General features: G+C 39.2%; 1 long non-coding RNA gene across 1 annotated transcript in view; it reads right to left on the bottom strand.

Moving 5' to 3' along the window:
- The window catches only part of LOC128265682 (uncharacterized), a 116902-nt gene that overhangs the window by 31463 nt on the left and 62576 nt on the right, over positions 1-22863 (bottom strand). The window contains exon 3 of the long non-coding RNA XR_008268903.1: positions 21155-21242. This is a non-coding gene — a long non-coding RNA (uncharacterized LOC128265682). The remainder of the gene's footprint in view (positions 1-21154; positions 21243-22863) is intronic.

Raw genomic sequence — 22863 nt, 5'->3', positions numbered from 1 at the left:
ATCTTGGTTATCGGTTATCGCACTTGGTGGGACGTGAACTTCGAGTAGTTCGCTGGCAAACTTGCAAGTCGCCGAGGGGGCCAATAGTTTTACGAGTGGCCAACAATTAAGTGGGTCGCCAGCCGCAGGTCGCGGCTCGTTGGCAAGTCAATCAGCCAATCAAGCAATCAGCCCATGACCCACTCAGTTAGTCAGTCTCTCAATCTGTCAGTTTAAGATGGGGAAATTCAAGGCAGAGAGAAACAATTCAGCCAGTGTTTTCAAATATTTGACTTAGTCAAGTAAAACAACAAATAAAAGCAAACACACATATTAATCTGTTTCGACTGGAAAACTTAAGACACAAACTATTTAAAACTTACTAATTTCCATACTCAATCCAACCTCGTTTTTTGTATCCGACTAAAAGCAACTCGTAATCTAAGAAAGCAAATTAATTAATTGAAAGCAAATAATACAAATAATTTGAAAATTTAATATTTAAAGACAATTCCTGACCAATATATATTATTTCAATATTGCATCTTAATAACTTTTCAGTGTAGGAGCTGGGGTTTTGTTTCGCGCAAAAACTTTTGCTTTGTTATCTTGCGAACATTTCCAAAGTTACACAAATGGACCAGTGGACTTGGACTCTCAAAACACAAAACCCAAAACACAAAATACAAAAAGGGGGAATGTAAACAGTTTCAAATTACAGCCAGGCAACTTTCGTCTATTAACAAATTGGCACGCGTCGCTTTCTGGCCAAAAGACTTAGCCTTAAAGGCGTTCTCCGAAATCTGCTCAAAATGTTAGCCAAGAAAATATTTATTTATGACTAAAGTTGGCACCCCAGCTCCGTCGAATCTCATCACATGTGGGGGCAACGGCAACGTTAATGTTTTTATTAGCATGGAGCACGAAGTTCGAAAATCGCCGAAATGGGTGTGGTGACGGGAGACGGAAAACGGAAAACGGGAAGCGGGAAATGTGGCCAGAAGTGAGGAAAAGTGAGCATAAGCGGCAAAAGTGGGAAGTGTGCTGAAAACTGTTGAAGACTTGCCAAACTTTATGCCGCCGCGTTTTATGCTCGAGTACGACTACAGCGACAACGACGATGACGACGACGACGATGATTATGACTAGGACGATAATGATGGTGATATGGCAATGGTGATGACTTCTCTGCCGATAATGATATAGACATGCATACGCACAGCTTGGGTCGGAAAAATATAAAAGTTCGCTTTAATTTTAACTGGGAACAAATTATATTTGTCTGTACTTTATAATCAATGAAAATGCTTTACCATCTCAATTATAGAATTAGAAATACCCAATGGTATTCAAACAAAATTGTCCGCAAGCCATAAAACTACAACCAATAATATGAAAACTATTTCTTTTTTATTTCTGTTCTGAATCACATTTGGCATCTACATTTAACTAAAACTTTTGCCATCTTCCAGTTTTCTGGGTAAGGGTTATTTGTTTTAAAAAATAAAAAAAAAAAAAGTTTCTTAACACGCTTAAGACCCAAACTTAATAATGTTTTCAATTTTATGCTCACATTATTTCTCTTTATTAGAAGATAAGATAACCTAATATAATAATATTTTACGAGTTCTGTCATTAACAAACAAAGCATTCAAAGCAATAAACAATATTTCATGTAAGTTTTTATCAGTATAGTTATATAAATTTATTCATTAAATTTAAGAAATTAAAATATTCCTCATTCAAAAGCGGACCCAATCGCTTGTCCTCGGCTGTATGTTTCTGGGTGGGGCGTGGCATTTTGCCTGATTGCCTCCGTTCGATATTGACTTAAAAACGAGGCATTTCGAGCATTTCTGCGCGAGTGTGTGTTTTTTAATGCCTCTGAAAGCGTTTGGCGCTGCCCGAAATGGGCAATCAAGCGAAATGGGCCGCCGCACACCACACACACCACACACCCCTAAAGCACACCACACACACAAATCAATGGCAAACTGTTTTGCAATGAGCTCTTTTTTGAAATGGAAGAAGTGACGACGCCAGTCAGATTTAAGCAGAAACTCAACGGCCTTTGACAGACATTGAGAATCTGCCAGGACACATGCGGTAATGTCGTCCCCGGGGCACTAAAAAGCCACTCAGTCAGTCAGTTTTCCGAGTCGACTGGATCCTTAAGTAAAAAATGAAAATCCACAAATCGGGGAGAGTGTCCGAGCGACAGGTTCAGATTCTGGCCAGAGAAAGCAACTGAGGCAAGAACAGGAAAATGAAATGATAGCTGGCAATGTGCTCTGTCCTCAAACAGACCACAGGCTATTCGATCGGTACTTGGCCATCAGGACTGGCCAACTGTCAACCGAATTTGTTGTTATCAAACTATTTATACGATTTCGCCAAGATCGTAACGAGTAATTCACAAGTCGAAGGGCATAGCTAAATAAAAGTAATTACATACCAAGACTTTAAGAAGTTCAAAGTTTTTCGAAAATCCTTTTTTACCTTGTTATGAGGTGATTTTGTTTGATACAAAGTAGCTATAAATATTAAATCATATGTGAATTAAATTGGGGCTAAAGTTACTCCTTTGAATACATAATTATGCATATATTCACAGTCTATGAAGATTCCATTTAAAATCAACCGAAAAGTACCATTTTTGTTTATAAAATTATACTATTATCTGCAACGCTCTCCAGGCCGCAAGCAAATAGTAAAAGATTGTGATTGAGTTCAATATTGGTGCAGGTGAAAAAGCCATATTCATTTTTTAACCCAGGTGCAGTTGCGTAACAGTATGCCCACTCCGGTGAGCAATTCCTTTTTAATTTCAATAAATTTATTTATATATTTTTACGCACAGCGAAGCGTGCGGACTGGACCGCTGCACTCTGTTCTGCACTTGGGACAGGGGTCAGAGTTCAGGGGTCAGGGGATACGCGTAAAAACAGGGAAATAAAATAAAAGCACAAATACAACAGAATAATAACAGCAAGAGTTAAGCGAATTGCATGAGGGCCGGCCTTTGACCCACTGCGAAAGTGAGATTTTAACGAGAATTCGATGGAGTTTGTGCCTCGATGATGAACACGGTCACAACAAAGTGTTGGACCGGTGCTCAAATAAACGATTAATATTGACTTATCGTTAAATAATTAATAATAATGCTACTATTAAAACAGTAGCTACTATTCGACATGTAATTATTTCGGCATTTTGCTTATTGAAACTGGCAGCAATCATTATGCGACTGCGTTCTTAATTCGGCGGCATTCTCGCCCATAAGCCGCCCATAAGTCCATCAAACCATCTATCTAATGCCTCGGAATTCCTTATTTTTGAGTCCTGATGGACGGTTTTGTAATTCGGCAAGCTGTCAGCTGCAGAGGGAACTCTTCGTGCGGCGATGCGACCGAAAAAATAAACATTTAAACGGAAATCATAACAGCGCAGCCAACTCACACCCGCAGTTCCACTTCACAATATTGGATGCGAATATATATCGTGCCAGTGAGTGAGTATGTGTGCTTGAACACATGGAGATCATTGTCGCCGCAGTCGATGGAAATGCATTTCGGGCTTATTACGAATGCCCGATGGCCAATGCAAATGTCAAATGCGAATTTCTGAATGCCAAATGGCATGGCGAATGCAAATTCAAATGCCGCAGTCCAGACACAAAACTAAAAACTTGATTGTCATCTGCCATTTGCATAAAATGCGATGCACCAAGGCACTGTCAATCAGTCAGTCAGTCGGTCAATCAGTCGGTCAGTCAGTCAGTCAGTCAGTCAGTCAGTCAGTCAGTTAGTCAGTCGGTCATTCAGTTAGTCAGTCGGTCATTCAGTCGGCCATCGAGTCTGCCATTTGGCCACCGACTGCAGTTATCCTGCATTTGTTGATCTATTGACAATCGCCTCTGGTCCCTGGTCAATCCCAACCGATGTCTATATCGAGTGCGTTGCCATCGCATTACACACACACTCGGAGTTGGGGGCATATATCAATCTGTTGGACGCACAACACACACACAATCAATGTCTGTAAATCAACGGCAGTGGTTTTCGGATAAAAATGGAATCGAATGAATGGTACTTAAGAAGACCACCGTGCCTCTTATTTATTATTGGCTTTAGCAAACCAAAGCCTCAAATTTCAGTTATTTGCTGTGTATTAAATCTGCTACGTTTTCAAAACAAAAACTTGAAAAACAACTATTTTATTGAGCAAATTAAGGATGACTTCTTAGAGCAATACATTATCATTTCTAATGTATCACATAATTTAAACTAAACACTTAAAACAATTAAAAAGAAACTACTCTACTAATAACCAGGGTGTAAAAAAATGTTTAAGTGTGTTTGAAAGTATGCAATGAAATTATCGGACTTGCGAATTTAAAATTGCATAATCTATATTTATAAATTATGTCAAAATTGTTTAAATGGCAAAAATATATTTGAAAATTTTGAAAATGTGCTCCTTATAGACAGTCCACATTAAAGTCTTCTGTTTTCCAAAATCCAACCATATAATTTGGCAACACGTCTGATCTACCCCTTTTTAACCAACTCACTGGACACTGTGTTATGCCAAAAATACCGAATAAAGAAAATCAAATAGAAAAGAGGTCGGTTGCCATTGCCACGCCCCCGCAGCCCATGGTCGCCCTTGTTTTTCCGGGCAAAAGGGGGCGTGGGATTTGGGGGGAGGGATGGCAAAAAGTCAAATGGATTGAATATTGAGTTTATGATGTTGTCGCTGGCAATTTTCGTTGGCTTTAAGCGGTTTGGCATTGGATGGCTGGCAAAGCTATTGTGTTCGTTGCGTATACGCAATATGGCCAGCGTATACGCAATATGTGGGGCGGCCCAAAGTGTTTGTGTATGTGTTTTGTCGATTATATGCTTCACAGAGCTGCCAACACACGCAGCTCTCCTCGCTTCACTGGCTGAAACGCGTTTTCCTCTTGTTTTTGTTTTTTGTAACTGTATGGGTGAGCTGTATCTGTGTGTGTGTGTGTGTGTGTGTCATGGAGTCATGCAGTAAATTGAATTTTGCCCACAACAACGACATTAGCCATCTCAATGGCTAAGGGCGCCCAGAAAAAATAAATAAAGAGCGAGCCTGCCACGAAATTGTTCTGATTTTTTCTGATGTAGAACTTTGGCTTTGGCTTTTGTTTTTAATTTTTTTTTTTTTTGTTTTTGGGATTGTGTTGTATTGTGGTTCTCGTACAAAAAAATAAAGGGGTGGTTCTGCGGCCTTGCGCCCTTCCAGATTTTCATCTCGGTCTGGGCTTTATCGCCAGGCATAATTTTATATGCCAACGCGCGCCCTGCATTAGCATATGAATGATGTCTGGGCCCATCGAGATCCGACTTTCGGGCTGATTTCCTTCTGTTCAGGCAGTCGTAAGTAATAATTGTCGAGAAGTTGAGTTTAGGCAAATATCAAGGGGGAAGATCAATACCATGGGGTTCTCTAATGGATTGGGCTGGTCTTAGATGTGTAAGATGTACGGCTGTAGTTTAGTTGTTCTACAAATAATCTTCTACGTATTTCAACGTATTTCAGAATAATATTATATTTCAGAATAACTTTTTATGCGTCTATTTTAAGTTAAGTGAATGATTTTCGTTGATGTATTTAGTTTTAAAATGTATCTTTAAAATGAATCTTTAAAAAGGTACACTATTCAATTACTAAAAATTGAAAATAAAGTTTGCCCTGTTTGGATATGATATTGTCGGAATACTGGTATTTTTATTAAAATATGTACATAATATTATATTTTGAGACCACTAACAAGTAAAATCTCATGACTATTTAATATTGTTTCTCAATTAAAAATAATGAAATATATATTTTTGAAAACAAAAGAGTTATCTTATCGAATCACACTTTTGATTGGTCCACAAAGAGACTGTCAATATAACAGATTTATTGGATTTGATGATAAATTCCATTTTTTCATCATCTGTTTGAGTGTTTTTCAATTTTTTTTGTCCGCATTTGTCACACAATCTGACAACTTTTGGGCAAACTACTTTTGCGCTTTTCACTTTCCAACAGCTTCGACTATTGCCACGGCCACGCCCCTTTCTCCGCGCCGCCACCCACCAACGCCCATCGCTTAGGTAATTTGAGTCAAACTTTATGCGAAAGTTGCAAATTTGCACCGCAATTTGTGCAAACTTTTTCAGCTGAGCATTGAAATGACATCATCATCAGAAGCAGCTCTCTGCGATCGAAGAGGAGTGTAAATCAATGGGGGGAAAATAGGGGCAAGGCGACAGGAAAATAGGTGGAGAATATGGTGGGAGAGGTAATGGTGGGAGGGGAAAATGGCCGAGAAAATCGAGAGGAAAACTGAGGGAAGAAGAAGCCTGCATCAACAAAAATCAATTTGCACTCGTCAAAAAGTGTTGCCAAGTGGCGCATTTAAAACTAACTTGAATGACAATTATACCAGCTAAAATGTCCCACGCCCACTTTTCGCCCACCAGACTGATTTGCATTCGCATTTTCTCCATTTTCCCCATTTTACCCCATTTTTCCAACAATTTGCCCGCAACTTTTGGGCCAAGTTTGCCACCGCATTTCACAGTCCGTTTGCCGTTTGTCGTTTGTTACTTTTATTGTTGCTGCTGATTTGTTTTAAATCATTTTTATGGGCAGCCTGTGGGCTTATGAAAGGGTTTCCAGCCCAATTTACCCCCAATAAAATGAAATGAACTGAAGTGATGCAAAGTGAAACTTAATGTTTGGTCAACTTTGACCCCAAACATTTCGAGTGGCTCAAGTCTTTGCGTGTTTGATCAGCCATTCATTTGTGCTTCTTCCATGGCTTTGGTGACTGTTAATTGGGATTCAAGATGCAGATGATTTAACTTACCTTATAAATTACTACAATTCTAGAATAATTGGGCATTTAGTGTGTGTAACATTTACTTCCAATATTAGTAATATATATTTAATATTTTAAAATTTAAAAACAACTAAATGATGTTAGTGTTGATACAAAAGCTTATGTTTATTAAATATATATCTGCTGTATCCAATTCTGAGCAAAACAAAGTTGAGCCTTCATCGAGTTAAAATTTGCAACACAAATAAGTATATTTGGAAATATTTCCTAATATTTAAAGCAATCCATCTAAATTAAATGTTAGCCATGGCAACTGTTTTGAGGATACACAGCCACTGGATGTTTAACCAAAGCAAATCCATCCACCACACATTATTACTGGCACACAGGCGAAGCAACCTGATTTTCTCGTTTGCTAAATTCACAGAAATCAAGGCAATTGATGGCAATCTTGTCTCGCTTTGATAACCCATACAGCAGCGCCAAAACTTTCTGCGGGCAACTCAAAATCAGTTTAGACTCACTGTCATTTGAGCGACAGCCCATATCCGTTGGCAATTCAAGACGCCAAACGAGCACACAAGCGGGCGCCCATATGGATATTTGTATATTCTGTTGGATGGAGCATGGAGCATGGAGCATGGAGCATGGAGCATGGAGTATGATGGCTGCTGTGCTGTGTCATTGAATCCCATTTAAAGAGTTCATTTTCCATTCGTAACGCGTTCGGGATGGGCGAAAAGCGCTGGCAAATGCGTTCTGTTTTGGTTTTTCATTTGACTTTTGCCACAAACACTCGAACACACAGCCATTTGCATATGTGCACGAGTGGCCGACTGACTGGAATCCTCAATCCTCAATCCTCAATCCTGAAACTCGAATCCCGAATCCCGACTCCCAAGTCCCAAGTCCCTCGTCCCGAGGCCCGAATCCTTGTCAGCTGAATTACGCGCTTTAAAAACAATTTTGTCGATGCCCCGCGTGTTGTTGTGTGTTTTAGGTTTTTTAATATTTATTGCGCATATCAAATTCGCATTCGAGCGGAAATCCCTAAACAGGGCCAAAACCCCTCCCCTCCCCAGAGATCGGCCAAACCACATAAGAGCCATGCACTGAGACAAAATTCGACCAAAAACTGAGTAAAGCTTTTGAGATGTCTGAATAAACCGAATTGTCGCTTTATGCATAAAGACACTAATGTTAAATTATCATTGGATAGTTTAAAAACTTAGTTTTACAAGATACCAAGCTTATATGGTATTTCCCATATATTATATATATATATTATATATTAATATCGTTTATGTTTGAATTTTTTATGTTTATAACAAATATTAGGTTGTGTCTGTAAAATAAGTAAAGCGATAAAAAACAGCTTTATAAGTCTTAAGAGTTCGTCTAGGTTTTTCTCTCCGTGTACTGGATGTCGGCTTGCCCAGAGACAGACAGACAGACAGACAGATGCACGTGCTTCTGTCACTCGCTTGTTGGCTGCGATGTTGTCTGGCCATGTTTATGAATACATTTGGACCAGAGAATGTGTGGCCATCGAGGGGGTGGCGCTGGGTGGTGGGTTACGTATTGGGCGGGAGCTGAATCGATGGATGGATGTTGGGGCGACTGCGTCTGGTTACCTTGAGAGGTTTGCGCCTTTTTGTGGCCTCTGGCGCTTACTGAAATCAGCACGCAAAGTTATATTTTATTGATTCTAAACCGACTGCGATAGATGGGAGTGTATTCTGCCCAGCCAGCACTCACACTTCATATACATACACTGTATATGTACAAGTATGTAGTATCTGTGCGCCTCGTTGTGCAAAATACCATCATGCTGATGTTAAAGTGCGCACGTGACGGCCCAGAATCGGGAAGAGGGATTTCGAGGGTCCAAAGTATCCCCAGACCAAGGGGTGCAATCAGTTCTCCCAGCCATTCCATTCCATTTCCATACCGTTCCATTTTTCGTTTGAATTCAACGCCCCTACTTGTTGGTTCGATTTTTTACTCTATCCACCTCGTCTGGATATCGTCAGTCTATTAATTTTCGGCAAAAGTGCGATATCCTGCACCATTTCACAGTGAAAAAATGGCCTTAGTTCCTTAAAATAAATATAAGAGATTAAAAGTTTTAAAAACATAGGTCCGATTGCATATTATTGAAGTTCTTAAATGATCTAAATCGCAATTTGTACAACTTTGATTCGAATAAAAATACAATTTTACAGATTTGTGTAGTTTGAGGTAATGTGAAAATGTTTGTCTCAGAAATCAGGACTAGAAAATGCCTCTAATTTTATTTTTTCAAAAGCTACTATATTGCAACAGTATGTTGTTAAGTCCGCACACTGTCGCATTTTCCCACAGTGCTCGTAAAAAGTTGGCGTCCAGGAAAATCGGCTGGGAACATAAGCCTGGCCATGTGTTGGGTGGCGGAGGAAATTGTTGCGGTCGATATGGGGAAGTGGGAAAAGCGGCAGCAGAGTGGAATGGAGCATCAGCAGGATTGGCATTGGCGATTGACAGTTTAATAGTTTTCCCAGTCAATATTATGCTATTGCATGATGCAGCCGCCATTCGCACAAATTGTGGAGGCTGGCCGAGAATTTTCCCGGCCCTTTATTCGCCAGTCCGCCCGAATTTTCTTGCGCACCTGGCAGAGAATCCCTTTTTTTTTGCACCGCCAACTGGCAAGGCTCATTTGGCTCTTCGCAAGTTGATTGCATGTGCAATTTTCGACAAAGCTTTTTCGGCCAAAGTCCTGGCCAATGCCAAGGTGTGGTTGTGCGCCCGTAAAATATGCAGATTTTATGCCCGAAATATAATTTTTGCTGCATTAGCGGCTGCCGCTGCTCGCCTGGCAACGCTGCGTATGCGCGATATTCGATTAAAGTCCCCAATTCAACTGTGCCAAAAACACAAAATGTTAGGCCCGCATAGATGAAATTTATTCGGTTTGGTTGCCAGAATTTAGCCGGGGATTAAAGTCCATGGGAAAAAGTATCGGTTAGACTAATATAAGCGGAATTTTGCGTTGAATTATCAAATAGGTTTTGCAGACTTTGCGGAGATTGAAAAAAGCATCAATGAAAGGCAAATAATTTACCGAAAGGGCAGTTTAGCTGGTGCTAAAACCCTTTCATTTTTTTTGTCGAGCTATAAATCGGTAAAGCCTATTTTATTTTTTATAAATTAAGAGAGAGTTGTCTGATTTCTGAAAGACAATTCGTTATCCTTAAATTATACAGACAGCTTCCAAACTGATTTAAAAGTTTTAGTTGAGCTTACATCTAAAAAATAACAATCACAACGTAATAAAATACTACATAAAATGAAGGAAACACTTAATGTTGTCTCTGAATTAGTGTGTAATTCATGTCTAGCTTATTAATTAGTAATCGTTCACCCTATACCATAAGGGAGTATTTCCGTAATGAAAATGCAACACAATACAGTGCAGAATATATCGACTCGTAAGAAACCTTTAATGAACGAAGAGGCATTAAGTCGAACCTCAAGTAAGATATTTATTTTTTCCCGGAAAATCACCCATCACACTTGGGCGTTAAGCTCTCCATTCAGTAAATTTGAAAATTTGTTGAGCTTCCCTTTCTGACTAGCAACCAAAAACATCTGGAATCGCAAGCAAATGCATGAATCAGTGCAAAAACAGGACGCAAAACCAACGAGGCGTGCCCTCGACTGTAACACACGGTATACACTGGAATAAAACTTTAATAAATGATTAAGCAAACATTTCACTCAATACATTGAACATTTCGATAGAGCGAACAACATAGGTTTTTATATGCTAGCAGTATACATAAGTATATTAAATTTATACTTATACATATATGTATGAATAAATGTGGTTGAAAAAATAAAATACTTGCCATGATCCAAAAAATGTAGTTTCAGACACCCCATGTTGTTTTTATTAAATATATTAGCCTGCCAACTTTGGGACTTTCAAAAGTCCAAAGGTTGTGAAAATAATGTTGAATTTTTATTATATGTAATCAAAAAATAGAGCTTAATTTACCAATAACCATAGAATGCAATGATCTAAAATCCCATATTTTGGCACAGTGTACGCAGTCTTGGTTCCTGTTCGTTGCTCCGTGCTTAACATAAATTGAAACAGTGGCCGGGCAATGTTAACCGCCCTTCCCCCTCGTTTTGTACACCCCCATCGATAACTGGATTTGCAGCAAACAAATCGGTGTGGTAGCCCATTTTCCCTCCCCCCTCTGATTTCCCGCTTTCCCGCCCTCCCGTTTTCCTGCTTTCCAATCTCTCGGCTCCATTCCATCTAACTTATGACACTGGCGCGTGTGTTTTTCGGCAACTTCATTATCGATTGCTGATCCATGGGATTAGATGGACGCAGGAAGACAATGGTCTCTCCGTCTTTCCAGTCCGACCCCCCTCCCCCCACTGGTCGCCCACTGGCCGCCCCTGAAACATTCACATCCGTTGCGGCGCACAAATTTGTCCACAAATTAACACAAAGCGTGCGGAGAGGACCCCCCGTTTTCCATTTCCCAGGGCCCATAGTCCATAGTCCATAGTCCATCGTCCATTGCCCATCCATGAAGCACCTAAATTGTACCAGTTAGCATTTAGAGACCCCCTGTCCTTGCTCCATGGGAGGCAATATTCAGCACCCACCACCCACATAACACCACCCAACACCCACCACCCATGAGATTGACCAGTTTGGTAGGCACTCGCACATTTGCTGGTAACATTTATCGCCGGATTTCCACTGTCATGCCGAAATGTTCAACAGAACACACACAGCGCGGCACACACACACGTGTGGGCAGGCACTGAGAAAAATGCGTATTTTATATTTATAGCGATCGCAGCCTTAACCTAAAATTAGGTTCAATATATATGTCTTTATTATTAGCTATATAAATCACTTGAGTTATAAAATGACTTAAAAAGGTGTCGAAAAGTATGAATTGAAATGTCAAAACCCTATTCATTTTGGTGGCCCCACGATATTTTGGTATTCTAAGTAAAACCAAAAACAGTTTTACAACAGGATTTGTTAGTTGACTTTGTGTTAAGTGTTAAACATAGGTGGTTTAATCTCAGGCTCCAAGATTTTAGTTTTTGGTTTTATGATAATAATTGTCTTGAGAATGTTGTCCTGCAAAATTTCTTTTAAATATATTGAATATGCAAAAAAAAATATAAAATTTACCTTTTAAGTTTTTGAAGCATATTTTTATATATAATATATGCATTTTTTCGAGTGCATTTAAAGGGCCAAAAGTCTGGTGCCGGCGCTTGTTTTGCGGCTCGTCGTTTTGTCTCGTATGTTGAATAGAAATAAATTTGCGACTTAAGTCCTAGCGCGCATTAATTCGGCCTAATGTCGTGTAGTCGCATCCGACCAGCTTGCCCCGCCACTGCCCCGCCCCGCACCCTCAGCCCATGGCTACACTGTTTTCGGACTAACATTTTATTTATGACCAAACACACACATGCCCCTCTCGCATCCTTTGTCGTTTCGACCGCAGTCAGTGGCATAAGCTAAATGGTGAGGGGGTTGAAGGGCTGGAAATCGGAGGGGGAGAGGGAGGGGCAGGGGCAGTGGCAGAACCAACAAATCTCTCGCACCAATACCAATGCATTGTCGTGGACCGGTCAACAGAGCCGATTTATGGATTGTCCTGCCAGCGTGCGTGTGTGTCTGTGAGTTTTGTTTTTGCCGGCCACTCGAACGCGTGACGTGCGTGCGTTGGGGCTATTTAATTATTTGTAAACAATTTTTGATATCTGATTTTATGCGCACACACTCACTGCCAGCTTGTTTGGCTGTCATAACTTTGAAGGGCTTACCGCGAAAAATACAGCCATTTATGTTAATTTGGAACAGAATAATACGCCTAATACGCCCAATACTCTTACCGAAGGCATATCAAAATAATCTGCTGAGCATCAGCATAGATATTAAAACTTGATAAGCTGGGAATCGTATCAAAATTACATACTCGTTTTAGAAACATATTTAAGTAATCTGCACTAGTAAAATCCTTTTGGTAGTCTAAACTTTAGACTTTTTTTTTTGTATACTAAACTCCAAAATTCAATAATCGACATCAGTTAAATTCAAAACACTTTTTGGTAATTTTAGTTTTAAAAACGTTATAAACCTGAAATTTTTTTTTATTTATTTGCTTTAATTATATGCGCTTCTTTTATAATGGTTAAAGTTTTCGGCTTAAAACTAGATATGAGACTTATTTATTTAATATAATATTTATTCATCTGAAAAATTCTTGCCAGTTTTCACAGTAAAAACTTGCAAAAGTTAGAAATGTAAAACAATTTAAAATTATAGTTTTTCAAATACTTTGTTTTACTTTTTATGTGTCATTAGGCTTTTCTTCACTTTAAAATACATTTTCAAGGTCATTTAGAAGGAAACTGATATTTCCAAATATCAATTTTGTTATTATTTATGTTGTCAAGGATGATTTTCACAATCCATAACAAAACAACCAGCCTAGATTGGTATAAATAGAACAGCTAGATTTTGGCGACTAAGGAATTTATACTTAATCGGGAATTTCAAATGTTTTTATTGACGAAATGAAAGCTCCAATTCTGCTTTTAATTGTAATTAGGTGTTTCTCCCCGAAAAATATAACATCTATTTTGTTAAATTTGTGGCATTTAATTCAATAAATTGTAATTGAGCTTCGCCAGTTGACATAGCGATTTTTCAGATAAATCTAAGCTGTTTTTGTCTTGTAAATACCAATTAAAAGTCAACCTGACTTAGTGGAAATACAAATTTTCGGGTACATTAGTTGGGGCAGCCGGTGCTGCGAGATTTTCGTGTTGGCTTAACATTCAATTCATTAGGCCCTCGCCTGACAATGTGACAACTTTTGCAATGACCGAAAACAATGGCCAAATACAATCAGCTGTAAACAAAAGCCAGGCCTTGGGTTGCGAGGGGCATTTTCCCATCCGCGGGGCAAGACAAATTAGTTGCAAGTTGCAAGTTGCGAGTTGCAAGCGGGGCTGATTCTCGGGAGTTTGCGGCAAAGTTTCCAAACTCCCCCCGCGCTGCTCTTTATCGGCTCTGTGGGCTTTGTTTAAAGTTCTGTGCTGCAAATGTGAAATAGAATTGGACAAGCAGCCGAGCGCCACTTGGCTACCGAAAAAGTTTTCCCTTGCACTTTCATTACTTTTCTCCCTAAAGAAAAGCAGGAAGAAAAACAAGAAAACAAAAATAGCATCCACTTTGGCAATGCGCGAATTAGCCAAATAATAAATAAGTGCACGACAAAAGTGGCTAAGAAATTTCGAACAACAATGAAATTACTCGGTTGCTCTTTTGAGAGACTTTTTGCCTAATGCTTGGCAAGTTTTCGTTCCTTTTCGCCCCTTTTCCCCATTTCCCCATTTTCCGACCACACATTGAGGACAAACTTTACTTTGTGTTCGTGTGTGTGTGTGTATGTGTGTGTGTGTATGTGCCAGTTGATGATTCTTGAATTTCATTTCGGTTTTTCCCCCTTACATATTTTTTTATGGTTTTCTGTTTGTCGCCTGCAAAACTTTCCGACCCCCAAGGCCTCACCTTTGACCCCCCGAAATGTAGTCATCATGTCGAGCTGACCAAATTGTCGGAGTCCCTAATTATTTCGGTTGACATTGCGATAGTTTCCTTTGTCGTTGATAAGAAAGTTGCCAGAATGTGGAGTGCGGCAGTTCACTTTTATTGCCACAGATAGCCGCTAGTTTCCGCTCGCCATTAACTGCAACTTTGGGCCAACTTTGAATATTGCTCATACGTTCTGTGGTGCGAAAAGACCATCCCATCATCAGGTCGGCATTTAAATGCAACTTTTACAGGCAATGCACACACTTTTAGCTTGGCAAAACGTCTGGAGGACGAGACAGAATCGAAAAAAGCACTGCCCCACAAGGTTCTTAATGAATGTTTCATGAACTTACTGGGAAAGCGAGCACAGCGAATAGTTATGTTCTAGTTCGGGCAAGGGCCACAGATGCAAGTCAAGAAACTTGGCCACATCTCATTTAGGTGTTTAAATAAAGTTTAAAACAACTACAAATCTTGTAGCGACCTATTATTAATTCCATCCTCTTTTATAAATACACTTAAGGAATTAATAATATTATTTCCAACCAAATTAAGAAATTAAATACATTTTGTTGTTAATCACATTCAAATCTGACACAGATTTCTTTCCAATTCTATCTATACTTATAGAAAGTCCCTCTGCTGGATGATCCAGCATTTTTCACCGTGCAGCAGAACCCCGCCTAAGTGCAGCACTAACTTCATTTGCGCGCGGCAACGCGTCGTATGCGTAATGTCTGTTCCAAGGACTCGCAGTCCCGCGTCTAAACAAACGGCAGGGAAATGCGCTGGAGTAGGGGCTATGAGGATTGGAGGATTGGCTGGGAGGGTTATGAATGCGACTTTGACTGCGATGCGTTTAGTTGAGCGGAAGTCGAGTGCTTCGGCAATTTGTAGCAAACTCCTGATGCAGCTGCAGTCCCTTTGTTTGGCAGGATCGAGCGGAGCTCAGACTGAGCCGAAGGGATATGCGGTAAATGAATGAATTAGGAAGCCAAGTCCCGGATAAGCTTAAGTGTGTGGCATGCTCAAGGCGAGGGTTCGGGACTCGAGTTCCATTCGCCAAGTATTTGGTTTGGTTTGGCTTTACTTGGCTTGGCTTGGCTTGGCTTGGCCCAGCTTATGCGTTTGAGCAAAACTTCTCGCATTTCGGAAATTATTTGAAAGAGATTCAGGACAAAGATGCAGGCAGTCTTTGGTCCGCAAGGGCTTGTGAAACTAAGGCGATATTCTCTTAATTTTCTTCTTTATCAGGTAATTTTAAGATAATTCAATATTTTTGAACGTTAAAAACATGGTTCTTACATATACATAGCTTATAGGATTACTTAAGACTTTAATATTAGTAACTTTACATGTTCTTCTTTTTATGAAATGTAGGAGTTCATTAAAGCCAAATTCGTTAATCTTAATTTAACAAATACAAACAAACAAAATTCAAAACAAAAGTAGTTTGCACCTCCAAGTGAAAAAAAGCCAAAATACTTGGTTGCCTTAGTTTGTGTCTCTCTTTGCCTTTAAAATCGTATGACCATGGCATTTCACTGACCTTCAATTAATATTCAGATTATATATTAATTGATAGTGTTATCTATTTTTTGTGGTGTAATTACATTATTACATTCCCATCCTGTTATTTAATAACAATATTTTCCCAAGATTCACAGTAAAGTGCCATGTGTTTGTTTAATTTATAAATGGCTACACAAAGTGGAATGCAGCTATGTATACAATTTCGTGTATCCATTTTTCTTAAATTGTTTTAAATTATGAATTCGAAATTTTTGGCACATTTTACTCATTACTTTCACTGCTTGTCGAGTCCTTCAATCATTTCATTATTCCGTTTGCACATTCTGTAAATATTCATTGCATTCGAGGAAGCATTTGCGACCGCTTTTCGCCGAAGGAGAAGTACTCAATGGTGCCATGTTTCCAATTTTTTCCTTCGCTTTTTGCTTTGTGGGGTTACTTTAACGTGTTTTGCTTTTGTTTTCGGCTTCATTACATTGAAGTTTTGTTTTGCCCTGCCATTGCCTTCGGGTGGATTTTATAGTCTGCGTTTTTTTGTTTTAAGTATTTCCCTGTTGTTTTTGCTTGTTTGTGGAAATTAAGCTTTGAAAAATGACTGCACACACAGAGTCGCACAGTGCAACTACTGCACACATAAGTATTTGGAAAATTACTTTCATTTCTGTGTGCTTCGTTTGGGTTGTTATTGTCGAAGGAGTAGTAGTGTACTAGTATAGTAGTATAGTAGTATAGTAGTATAGTAGTAGCCTGGCAACTGGCTTAGGTCCTGCCGATCCTTTCCCCAGTCTCCTTGCCGACTGCCTTCCTGTTTTTGTGGCTTTCGGAGAAAGCATTTTCATTTATATTTAGTTCTTCTCTCGGCGCTTTTCCTTTTGCCCATTATCAAAGTGCCCTTCCCTTCAGCATTTGTAAATTGCAAAAATGAAATTAAGTTCACACTTTGTCATGTGGGGACATTTACGGTTTTTAATTGTTTGTGCGCTGTGTTGAGCACTTGAGTTGGAGTGCTGCGAAATGGCAAAATGGCAAAATGGGTAAAGTGCGGCAGTCGGGGAAATGTTGCCTACTTTTCGGGGTTAAAATGAGTAATGAAAGCCCTCGTCCTGTGTACATTAATAATTTCGTTAAATATTTGCCCATGTGTGTGTGCCTTTCTAATTAGAAATTATTCTTGGCATTAAATGAGGGACCCTTTAGTCCTGCAGGCCACTTTGGCTTGAGCTTCCCAGTCTGCATCCTTGATGTCCTTGGAAATTTGTGGGTCTTCGAGCTCCACCTGGCATGCAAATGTTCTGACGGTCGTCTGACAAACGCACTTCGTTTCTCTCTCTGCATAATTTATGATTCTCCAACGATTTCCAACTGAAAAATAAGTATGCAGGTCTTCTTGCGATTGTACTTGCTCAAATATACTCAGCTACTTTACAATAGTAAACAACGTACCAAGACTTAAATTTGTTTTCTTAAGCAACTGCCTTTATACGTTACTATGTTTTTTGCTTTCTTTAGATACAGAATCCTTCACACCTAAATATTTAACAATCCGTTTGTCCGTTTGCCTTTTATCTTTTTCGTTAAAATTTTATCAAACAATTCCCTAAAGACAACGTATTTAGCTGGCTCAATCATGTGTAATTTTCGGATGTCTGTATTTTATCTGTTAGAGAGTTTTCAGGACGGTCTGTGAACTTTCCGGGTTCCCCTTTTTACTCGTTTATTCCTTGTGGGTTTCGTTTTTCTTATACTTTTTCTGTGTTGTCTGGCTCATCAAGTTGTAATCTCATTTGAGAAGGAAACCAATTTTGCAACCGATTTACATTCGCTTGCGCTTTTCGGCGATGGCATCGGGGAATATGCGGTGTGTTTAAGGAGTCTGGTCGCTTATCTGACGCCTCTGACATAATATATGGCGCAGTTCTTATGTTGTGCTACAGACACGGCAAAAAAATTAAAAGCCAAAATACGCTGAAAAACATTTTCACGGCAGCAAAAACTAATAGGTTTAAACTATCACTTCAGATGTAGCTAGTTCTGCTTCCTTTGCTTATATATATATTTATTATTATAATTTACAATAAAGCCATACACAAAATAAAATTTGTGCCTGCCTTTCTCTTAATAATAATAATTAATATTGAAATATTATTCTGTAATGTTATATTATTAAATATAACATTGATCGTACTGTTATTACCAACGATTGCATTAAAATAGCTTCGAGCAAATATAGTAAAATAAAACATATATTTCAAACTAAGTAGTTAGTAAATAATATTTAAATTGAGAACATTGCATTCATATTACTATCCAAAACAGACCAAACTAAAGAACTCCATACAGATTTAAGAGTCACGTAAGATATATTAAGTAGTACATTTATGTTTAAACGTATATCATTAAATGGGAGTAAAAGCTATTTGATGACTTCTTTAAACATAAAAGCCTTCTTCAGTGGTTTTAAATCGATTTCAGAACGGAGCGCTTTGGGCCAAATGAATTTCCCCCTCTTGGCGCGCACTTTTCTCAGTGTACACGTATAGCGCCGAGGTTTAGCTAACTCCTGGCCTGGTCCTGGACGATCCCCCGTCCACTCCCCGTCCACTGGCAGCAATTACACTCGCCCTAGCACCCGGCCTGATGACTTGGCTTTGCTTTCAATTCGGTTGCACTTGCCAAGAACCCCAGAAACCCAAAAAAACCCCCGAAGAAAAATGGTAAACAAAAAAGCCAAGCCGCCTGACAAATGGAAAATGAAAAACCAAACCAAACCATACCAAACCAAACCATACAAAACCAAACCAAACCAAACCAAACCAAACCAAACCAAGCCGAGCCAAAGCAAAGCAAAGCAAGGCAAACCAAAAATGTTTTGATATTTGTTTTTGGCCCCAAGACTGTTTTGGCATCGGTGGATGCGGTCAGAGATTAGTTTGAGATTACACAGCCCGCAAGCACAAGCCATAAAAATCGGGGAGTAATAAAATAGAAAATGATTAGTAGGGACGACAGGGCGGGCGCTCCTGACAGTTTCCTTGATGTCAAATGAAACGGAAATTGATAGGGACGCGTCAATTTGTAGCCATGTTTCGGATGGCTGAGGCTCACTTCCCAAATGGGACGAAGGATCCCCGGGGACTTGGGCTGTTAAGTGTGGCCGCAGTGAAATTTAATTGCATGCTGAAATGAATTATGAATTGATGAAATTTCGCTTTTCGGCCAGTAATTGGAGCGCCCCCTCTATTTCCCCATTCGATGGCCATTAAGTGCCCCCGACACGGCCTACAACAACAGCTGTTGCTACATCGCTCGACATGGCTTACCACACCCGTTTTTCCCAACCCCCCATCCCCATCCCCATCCTCCTCGATTTTCCCTGCGCAAATATTTGAATTTAGAGGCTGGGCGATGTTCGACCAACATCGGAGCAATCGTTGCCACTTCTCAGCCTGTTGCTTGCCGCACCCAACATATAATTCCCCCGTCCCATGAGCCCCCAATCCTTAACCCACTGGCGCCCAGCCGCTCTTTGTGGCTGTCTAACAATGCCGGCAAATGATTAATTTATTGAAATTTACGCTTATTGCCGTTCTCACAAAATTTTTATTTATGCCCTTTTATTGGACAAGCGGTGCCGATAATTTGTCAAAAAGTCGTAAATTATAATAATACAAAAACCCAAGAATCAGACACAAAAGTTTAAGCTCAACCAAGGAATGAGAAAAGGTGGTGGCTAACTTTATCTTTGCTTTCAAATACCCTTACGTTTCAGATGTATGCTGTTTTTATTAAATTAGCTTTACTTCTCAATACGAAAATTGGTCTATATGTGTATATATATATATATTTTACCCGTTTATCAACAAAGTTAGTGCACAGTACATAAGTTCTCGATCATCTGGACGTCGAGTTTTGGGAACTTTGATAGTTAGAGAGTTGGAATTAGGAATTAGGAATTACTATTGCTTTCTTTCTTGTTATACGCATTTTTTGAATTTAACTAACTTCAAAAATGTTGAAAAACTTTCAGGATGCTTTTATAAATCAAATAAGCAACTAGGTAGAAACGTAAATACTTATGATTAATGTTTTATTTATATTCCGGCAGAAAAATAAATAATAAATAATAATGAAATAAGTCATTTAGTTAGGGTATTACATAAAGGAAACTTCAAAAAGAATATTCGCCTGTGTGTGGCTAAGCTTCAGGAAAGAGAGGGAAACACTCGGCCAGAGCGGGAGGAATATAATAAGAACCGAGCATTCAATTTGCTTGTGGTTTTTTTTCAGGGGGACGAGTCGAAGAATTGTGGCTTGTGGTTCAGCCGCAAGACTTTATGCGTCCAATATCTTCGTTGGCTGAGGGGCTTTCCCACCCTCACCCCCTTTACCCGCCACTCCACTTATGTGTGTGTGGGTGTGTGTGTGTGTGTGTGACAAAGATAAACACTTTTCAGCATTTCGACAGCGGCAACGATAACGCCTTCAATTATTAATTATTATCACCGCAAAGCCAAATGTAAAAGCTTCAATTAAAACTTACGCACACACCTACAGGCAAGGATACCTGAACGCAGATACACTAGCGATGACTATACACTGATAATAAAAATGCCAGAAAGAATATAGCATATAGCATAGTCGAGAATTATGAATGCCAGATACCCGTTACTCAATCGCCATCCCAATCAAAAGAGAATTGCCAAGATGTTAAGCGAAAAACACTTAAATTTTGTTATCTCTATTTATACATAGGAAAATTATATTTTTATTGCTCATAGCACCATCGTTTAAAGTATATTTGACAAAGACTAAAGAAATCGTAATTTTAAAATGTATAATAATAAAGAATCATTTTTAAAAAATATTTTTTACAAACATTAATATCATAAAAAGGCATTTTATTTACTTTATTGAATCCTAAAACTTATTAAACCAGCTTTATAAGTACCATTTTTATCAACAATATAAATTTCTCATCCAAGTTTATTCTTTCCTAGTGGTTTTTTCCTGTGCATACACTCACATACGACACATACAAGGAAAAGCAACTGCATTGCTCGACTCATGCCCCAGATTTTATTTTCATTTTGTTTTTTCCCCCGCCCTGTTGTTAATGATTTATACAAGGATTAATTTATACTCACTAATGGATTTCACTTGGCAATGTCCTGCCAGCATTCAATATTATCAATTACTCTGCCTCACAGCCGCCGAAGAGTATGAAGAGTGTGCCTGGGAAAACAAGACGGGAAGGAGGAAAATTAAGCAAAATTAATTATGGCCCAGTAAGCAACATTGCCACACCGCATGCAAATTGCTTGGCATTTATTTGATGGCGATTCTTTTGCATTTCGCTGCGTGGCTATTTTATTGATTTCCCACCTTCAGGTGGACCGAAATACGGTTGTAAAGTAAAACAAAATAGCTCGAGTGTGAGATCAAACGGCGCTGGCATAAAAATCAACTAATTTGCACACTTTCCCATGCAAAGGTCCTTCGAAGGACTGCAAATAGAGGAGGAAAATCGGGAAAGCCCGGAAAAAACCATGAGAAACCGGGGGAAGGGCGACGTGCTAACGGCTGTCAATAAAATAAATGAGCGCCATTAGCAGCGGAAAATGATGAACACTTGAAAGTGTTTCGTCGGCGAGCATCGAACAGACACTAAGACCACGCCCACTTTTCACTCTCCACCGCCCAGGGGAAAAGCGTTGGACGCAGGAATATATACGGAAGTTATCGCAAAGAAAATGGACAGTGGGACGGAGGGACGGAGGGACAATGCCAAGCATCGGCTACGAAATGACCCGGAATGCCAGGCAGTGAGGCAAGTGATTTTGTTTGCGTATGGAAATTCACTGGTATCTGATATCCAGCTGGCTGACAACAGAGGAAAATGAAAATGCAGTTAGCCTACTAATAGTCAGAAAGCGGATTTCGCTGCACAAAATGTAATAAAGTTGTAATGCCATTACTTAATAAATAAAATTTACTGTATTATAAGCTTCAGACTATCCGACAGATCAAGCCCACTATTTAAGAAGTGTTTTTTTGGCAGGCAAATGGAAAATACACTTTCTATGCTTACTCTTTTTTTTTGTTTAATTTACTTGGGGATTTCAAGAGAATTAAACTTAAAAAATATAAAAAATTATTTTCCAGTTAGTTAGTTAATTTGACTAACAACATTGGTTATATATTTTAAAGGTAAAAATAAAAAAATTGGCAAAAGCACGTAAGAGACAAACAATTTTAAGTAAAACGAAAACGATTATTAGTAAACAATAGTAACTTAAGAAGTCCAAAAAAAAAAATATCAATTCAAAATTAAATAATCATTCAAGAATATCTTCTATTTTGTATATCAAGTTTTTATTTTTATCATCTCTTAATTAAAATAAACAAAATCAATTTTCTTTCGTGACCTAATTAAAGTTTGATTCTGTGATCTATAGTAAAATAAAAAAAAACGTCAAGATCTAATCGCTGTAAATTGGTATTTTTCCACTGTGCGTTTTTCTGCACCCTGCCAGTTGACTAGATGGCAAGATATTCAGCCAGACGTCTGCCGGTGGTTATTGGAGGGGGTTTTTCCGACGAGTGGGTGGAAAACGCCTGGTGGGTGGGTAAGTGGGTAAGTGGGTGGGTGGCTGGTGAGCTGCCGGCGGCAGGATGGCAGTTGTGTGGGTCACAAAGCCGAAGGCAAACAAGTCGCGTACATTTGTGCAAATAAAATTTGCTTGAATAATTTTATGAATGGTAGACAAACTGTTAAGGCAAGAGCAAAGGAAATGGAAAAGCGATAGAGCGGGGGAGCGGGGAAGCGGGGAAAATGCGGTGAGCAGGCAGCAAA

Source organism: Drosophila gunungcola, unplaced genomic scaffold, assembly GCF_025200985.1.
Source record: "Drosophila gunungcola strain Sukarami unplaced genomic scaffold, Dgunungcola_SK_2 000146F, whole genome shotgun sequence".
Taxonomy (NCBI): Eukaryota; Metazoa; Arthropoda; class Insecta; order Diptera; family Drosophilidae; genus Drosophila; species Drosophila gunungcola.
Note: the sequence above shows the minus strand (reverse complement) of the source record. Positions and strands in the feature narration are given on the sequence as shown.